The sequence below is a fragment of the Ambystoma mexicanum genome, chromosome 2q (genome assembly GCF_040938575.1).
Source record: "Ambystoma mexicanum isolate Mex_15411 chromosome 2q, UKY_AmexF1_1, whole genome shotgun sequence".
In the NCBI taxonomy this organism is placed as follows: Eukaryota; Metazoa; Chordata; class Amphibia; order Caudata; family Ambystomatidae; genus Ambystoma; species Ambystoma mexicanum.
Window position 1 is genome coordinate 189,711,580 of NC_090924.1, and position 6,069 is coordinate 189,717,648.

The following is a 6,069-nucleotide window of genomic DNA, read 5'->3' on the forward strand; positions in this document are numbered from 1 at the left end:
TATCAGTCACCATAGCAAAACCCAGGTATGGCTTATTATCATAGATTACCCTGCCAGCAGACCAGGAGTGCATCATAATTACTCTAGTTTTGGATCACAGGTGCAGATTTAAATGCAAACTCTGTTTGCAGTGACTTTGCTCTCACAGCAGCTGTCAAACAGTGCACCTTCAGCTGTTGAACCTGTTCTGTGCCACTGAAGACTAGAATCTGAAAATTAGGAGACTGATGCACCAGGGCACAGGTGTACAGTATGCTTTCGGCATGGAGGTTTCTGAAAAGGGGGCATCTGATAAGAAGACCCCATTTCTTTGACAGAAATACTCCACTGTTTCATTAATTTAAAACAATGTCAGGGCTTTGAAACACTTTCCGGATGGTAATCCTTCACAGTACCTGTCTCAATTAGATTTGAATTCTTAACTTCTAAGTGCCAAGGCAGTGATGGGCTGTTCTGTGCATGACATCTAACCTTTTTCTAACCTACCAACACATGATTTCAATGTACAGATATCTAATTGACCTTCATCGGAATGCTTAATTGGAAGTACCATGTTGTTATAGGCTGTTCCATGTGGTTTATGATGTCTAAAATGGGTTCTGGTAAATGTCAGTTTACGAGATCATAATATCTCACATTTTCCTCTCAAAAAACATGATTCAAAAGTACATATATCTAAGTGATCCAGGTTTGAATGCTTAAATTGAGAATTACATGCTGCTCCAAGTTGTTCCAAACTCATGTTCACACCAAGAATGGGATCTCCCCAATATTGGTTAATTAGATCTTCCCATTCATTATTTGTCTATTCCAAACAATATTTTGAAGGACTGATACTCACTTCACAAACATCTGACTGCTTAAATTAGAATTACCACAAACTCCAATGCTGGTTCACCCACTTTCTATTGTCTAGCATGGGTTCTTGCCAATGTAGGTTAAAGAGATCATCCCATCTAACATTTTTCTATCCTAAAATATTGTACTTAAATACGTATATCTAGCTGAACTAGATTTGATTCTTACGTCCATATCTCCATTTTGTTCCAGGCTTGTCTATGGTACATTTTATGTATAAAATGTGCCCTGGTGATTACTGCGTAATAATGTCTTCCAATCTAAAATGTATCTCTGCAAAAAAAATATTCTAATGGACAGAATATGAATTTACCTAGATATTAATTTGAATGCTTAAGTTGGAAGTACCGTGCAATACAGACTGGCTAATACTGGTTTTTGAAACCAGCCCAAATTACATGTTGTTCTCCCAACACATTTTTCTATGTTACAGAGACTTAGTTCTCCTAGATTTGAGGGCTTACATTTGCAGGACCTTGCCATACCTGGGTGTTCTGGTCACTTTTCAATGTCTAGAATGGTTCTGGCCAATACCTTTTAATGAGATCATTCCATATCACACATATTTTTATTCCACAACCTTATTCACGAGTACAGACACATATTTCACTGACATGTGAATGTTTAAATTAGAATTAATGAATGAATACATTAATACATTCTTTATTTGGATAAATAACATCCATAAAAGTTAATCAAAATATACATTTGCTTACATGTAAATTCAGCTATATAAATCATAAAAAAATATTAAAATGTCCAAAGTTTGGATACAAGTTGATATATGCTACAGCGTATAATAGACCAATACAACACAAACCGTATAGATATATAGTTCTTATCAATTTCATGATACAATTTCATAAAACACTATATCAAGAGGTAAAGATTAGTTCACCATAGACTTTTTCTTTTCCTGTAGTTTGCAAGTTTTTCTTAAACAAGGTATGACGAATCAGCTTCCGGGGCACCAGTGGTCCAGAGATGAATATCCATTTCTAAACCATCAATCAGCCTCACACCTGTAGTGAAGGGATCCAAACAGATTGGAAACACAAGCAAATTACAAACCTCCTTGTCCAATTTTGGTTGCTTGGACGGAACGGCAGGCTTATCTCCGAAAGGTCATGCGTTGTTGGTTTATTGCAACACACCGGAAAAGCAATTATTACCCAATGATAAAAGGGATTGTCCAGTCAAGGTTGTATAAAAATATTGACTTCATTATCATCACAACTGAGAGTTCTAGCAACACTAAAAAATACAACCCACCCTGTAAAGGAATGCAGAGGACAGACAGTTTCAAAGAAGGAAAAAGGCGTGCACTCCTGACAGGAGGATAGTAGGTATAGTAAATAATTGCAACTGTTCATGGATACTTGGTTTCAGCATAAAGGGAGCAATGGTTCATGAAATGTCTTTAGGGTCCTTCCTAGAAGTATCTGGGGGACAGAACCACAATGTATCTTGTGCTGTCGGAGTTCTTGGTGCTTGACAGGGCCGAGTCGGTTTCAGGGTGCTTTGCAGCTTCTGTGGCAGAATTCAAGACAGGAGACAGCTGTGGATTTCAAGTTGAAAGGCTGGACGGATGGCTGCAGACTGGCCTCCACAGGGGCTCGGGTCAGGAATTGTTGTCTCGGTTGGAAGTTCTAAGGCATTGGTCCAGACATCTCAGAAGGCTTTAGCGACTGTGGCGTAACAACAGTCAGCAGTGAGTTGGTTGGAGCTCGAGGGACCCGACTGGCTCAAAAATGACATTTAAGATGGACGTCGATAGAGCTTGTCGATGCACTTCTCCTAGCGTCTTCACTGTTACGCTCACCTGGTATCCACGGGGACGCCACCCAGCCCTGGTTGGATGGTTTGCACTCTTGAACCTTCTCCCTGTCCCTTGGTAAGGCCTCTGGTTAAAGATGGGTCTGCATTTTAGGAGAGCTGGATTCAACACCAGATTGTCTTTATGTTTTCCCACCTCCCTTTGCTTCAACTCCTTCCTCCCTCCCCCTTGGGCCTTCTCCTCACCTTAATATTGTAAAAGGTGGATTCTCTGTCCTGCTCCTCGTGGCAGGGGCGCGTAGATGTGGGGGTTGAACAGCGACCAAGTTACTTCACTGGTGCAAGCCCCCCTGTGGGAATCCAGGCCTGCTGCGACTCTGTAGGTTTCCTGCTTTACAGTCTTTACATGCAGTTCTTATGTTCCTCTTAGTTCGAATAATAATGTCTTGCTTCTTTCCTTTTAGGTATGGAAAGGTATTTTGGTGTTGTCATGCAGTTTGAAGATGAGCAGGGGCCGGTAGGAGAAAGCGCGGTGTGAGCGATGCTGTCCAGTGAATCATGCGCGATGTGCTGTGCTGTTTCGCCTTTTATATTGCTAACCTGTGTCTTTTCTCTCCTTGACGGTCGCAATGTTCCTCGATGAGCGCCGTAATGTTCCAGCGATGATACTGACCAGGAGATGACTACCCAGGTAAGAAATGTGTGGCTTTCTTCGTTCGGGAGGAAACGTGAGTAAACGCTTACTAATGATGTCTTTCTTTCTCCTGTTTCCAAGTTATGGTATTCCAGGATGCATGAGGTACCGGATGATGGAGTTCGTACCTTCAGGTGAGTGGAACTGAAGTTGACGATGGATTGAAGACAGGATACTGTTCCAGGTAAGTTCCGTAGTGTTCTTTCTCTCTCTGCAGGTCCTTGGTTGCAGGTAATCTGGCATCAAAGAACTGGACACGATGAGCGTTACGCTGCCCACAGCAGAATTATGCAAAGCAGTCCCAGGCCTGCCACACCCAAAAGACTAGACCGCATAGCTCAGGTCCTTGTAACTGAGCGATGTGTGTGCCTCCATGTTGGCTGAATCCCCCCAAGTTAAATAGTCCCAAGTAAATAGTTCCATTCTAATGATGGTTATGAGCCTGGCGCCGGAGGCGCCAGGACTGACTGCAAGAGAGTCTTTGATGAGGTTTTAAGGCCTTTGACCTAGCTCTAACTGGAACACTGACTTGCCAGTGAGGGCTAGGGGTAAGGGTCATGACATCACTGGGCTCATGTCGTCCTTTTACTTGGACAGCCAAAAACTGAGGACAGTGTGGCAGGCAGCTGCCTTGTCATTGGTTTGGTTCAGAGACTCTCTTGCACTTCCCACCTAGGAAGCTTGCTGCAGAGCCTATCAGGGCACATTGTGTGCTGGTTGAGGACCAGTTCTGGAGCTGCTGGAGGGCCCTATGGATTCTGTATCTCCCTCTGTTCCCTGGGAAATGTCTAGGGGAGGGATTTTACATCCCTATTGGAAGTCCTGGCCTTCCTTCATTGAGGAAGATGTAAGGCAGACTGTACCTTTTGCAAGGGTCAATAATGAGTTCTTCCTTCTGCTTCAGGTGAAGCCTTCAGATGATCTACCAAAAGAGGGGCTCAACCCTCTTTCAAAGCCAAATGGACCACAAGGATGTATGTAGGCTTAGCCAACCCTGGGCACCCAGCAACAATATCCTGTATGCGTGAGGTCATAAACAGAGTGCTTTGCAACAGAAACGATAAAGGATTGACCATCTCCCTGTCTGTTGTGGATCAAAGTGTCCCTCTGGTTAATGGATCTTTCTGTGATTCCTTATTAAAGTAGCAGGTCTCCCCTGAAGCTGCGGTTAGACCAGACTTTCTAGCTCCTGCAAACCAGATATTCGTGATATTGGGTCCCCCTGCGTGGATGAGTATTATAAACACGCAGCCCCAGGCATGACATTTCACTCTCAATCGCTACTGAGGATGGGAGCTGGCTTCAGGTTGACAGTGCATATGAAAGGGTGTTGGGGTTTCCTGTCTCTTTTGTTAGCCTCTGTATCCAGGCCCCATGTGGGCCTGTTTGAATTACTCTCCGATTAGTATATGGATTGCTGCCACCAGCAACCGGGCTCAACAAAAGGACATGGCAGATCCATGGAGTCTTTGATAGTTAATTATGCTGGCTATGGAAGGTGAAAGGTTTGGCCCTCCCCCTTCTGGAGATGCATCATGTACTCCTCCTGTCATATTCCAACTAAATATGACCAGGGGGAACTGCGCCTGTAGGCTGTGTCCACCCAGAGTACACAGATCTATTGATATGTTGTGTGGCGAGCATAGGCAAATGTATGCAGATTAGCCCCACACATTGAGATTGATATACCATCATTCAATTTCATTTAAAATTTCAAAAAAGCACAGGCGACCGCACACCCACCATGTGCATAGTTGAATTCTTCACACAAGGATAGTGCCCAAGATATTGGCGTAGATGCAACATCCAGCAAAAAATATAAAGCTGGGAAATATTGTAAGAAACCACAACCTTTAAATAAAGGCACTAATAATGTGTTGCTTATACAATCATATTCAGGACAAAACAGCAGGCCATGTCCTCCAAATCAGCATTTCACATTGGGCATTCCGCTCCAAAATATCATCCTGACCTTTAGCTTATGACACCAACTAACAATATAGACCCAAACCAATCTCTCATAATTGGGGCCCTTTGTAATTTATTATTGGACCAGCTCAGATAGTCCTTAGATTCTTGACTGAATATTATCATCAATTGTCTGCCTATTTAGTGGCTTTTGAATCTCCCTCGACTCTCTATCATCTGAAATCCATTCAAGTAATCTTTTTTTGAGAACTCGATGTATAATAATGTTTATCAGTGTTGGATTCTCCAAAAAAGCATTAGCATTTACACCCCTCAAAATCTTCTTAACATTTGATACCCACCCAATCCTATCAACAACATTTTTGGATAACAGATCTTTTAAAATGGATTGGGTTAACACAGCAGATAGATTGGACCAGACTTGTAACCACAGAAGAGTGGGTCCCAGGGCCATCACATCCTCAATGAACTTCAGATAGACTTTTCTATGGACAGCGAAGCTCGGAGCGAACCCGGAAGGGACAGATGGTTTTTCACAAAGCAATTTTTCTCTTTGATACAAGTTGGTATAGCTCCATATAGAAGCACCAAACCTTGCAATTGGAAGTACCATGGCGTTCTGGACTGTCCCAAGCACTTTTTGATTTCTAAAATGGGTTCTGGCTAATACCGATTGAGAAACCCTATTCTCACATTTTTCCACCCCAAACGTTTAATTTCAATTATAGCTATCTACCACACCGAGATATAAATGCTTAAATTGACACATCAATTATGATGATGGCTGGTCCAGGCTCTTTTTAATGTCTAGA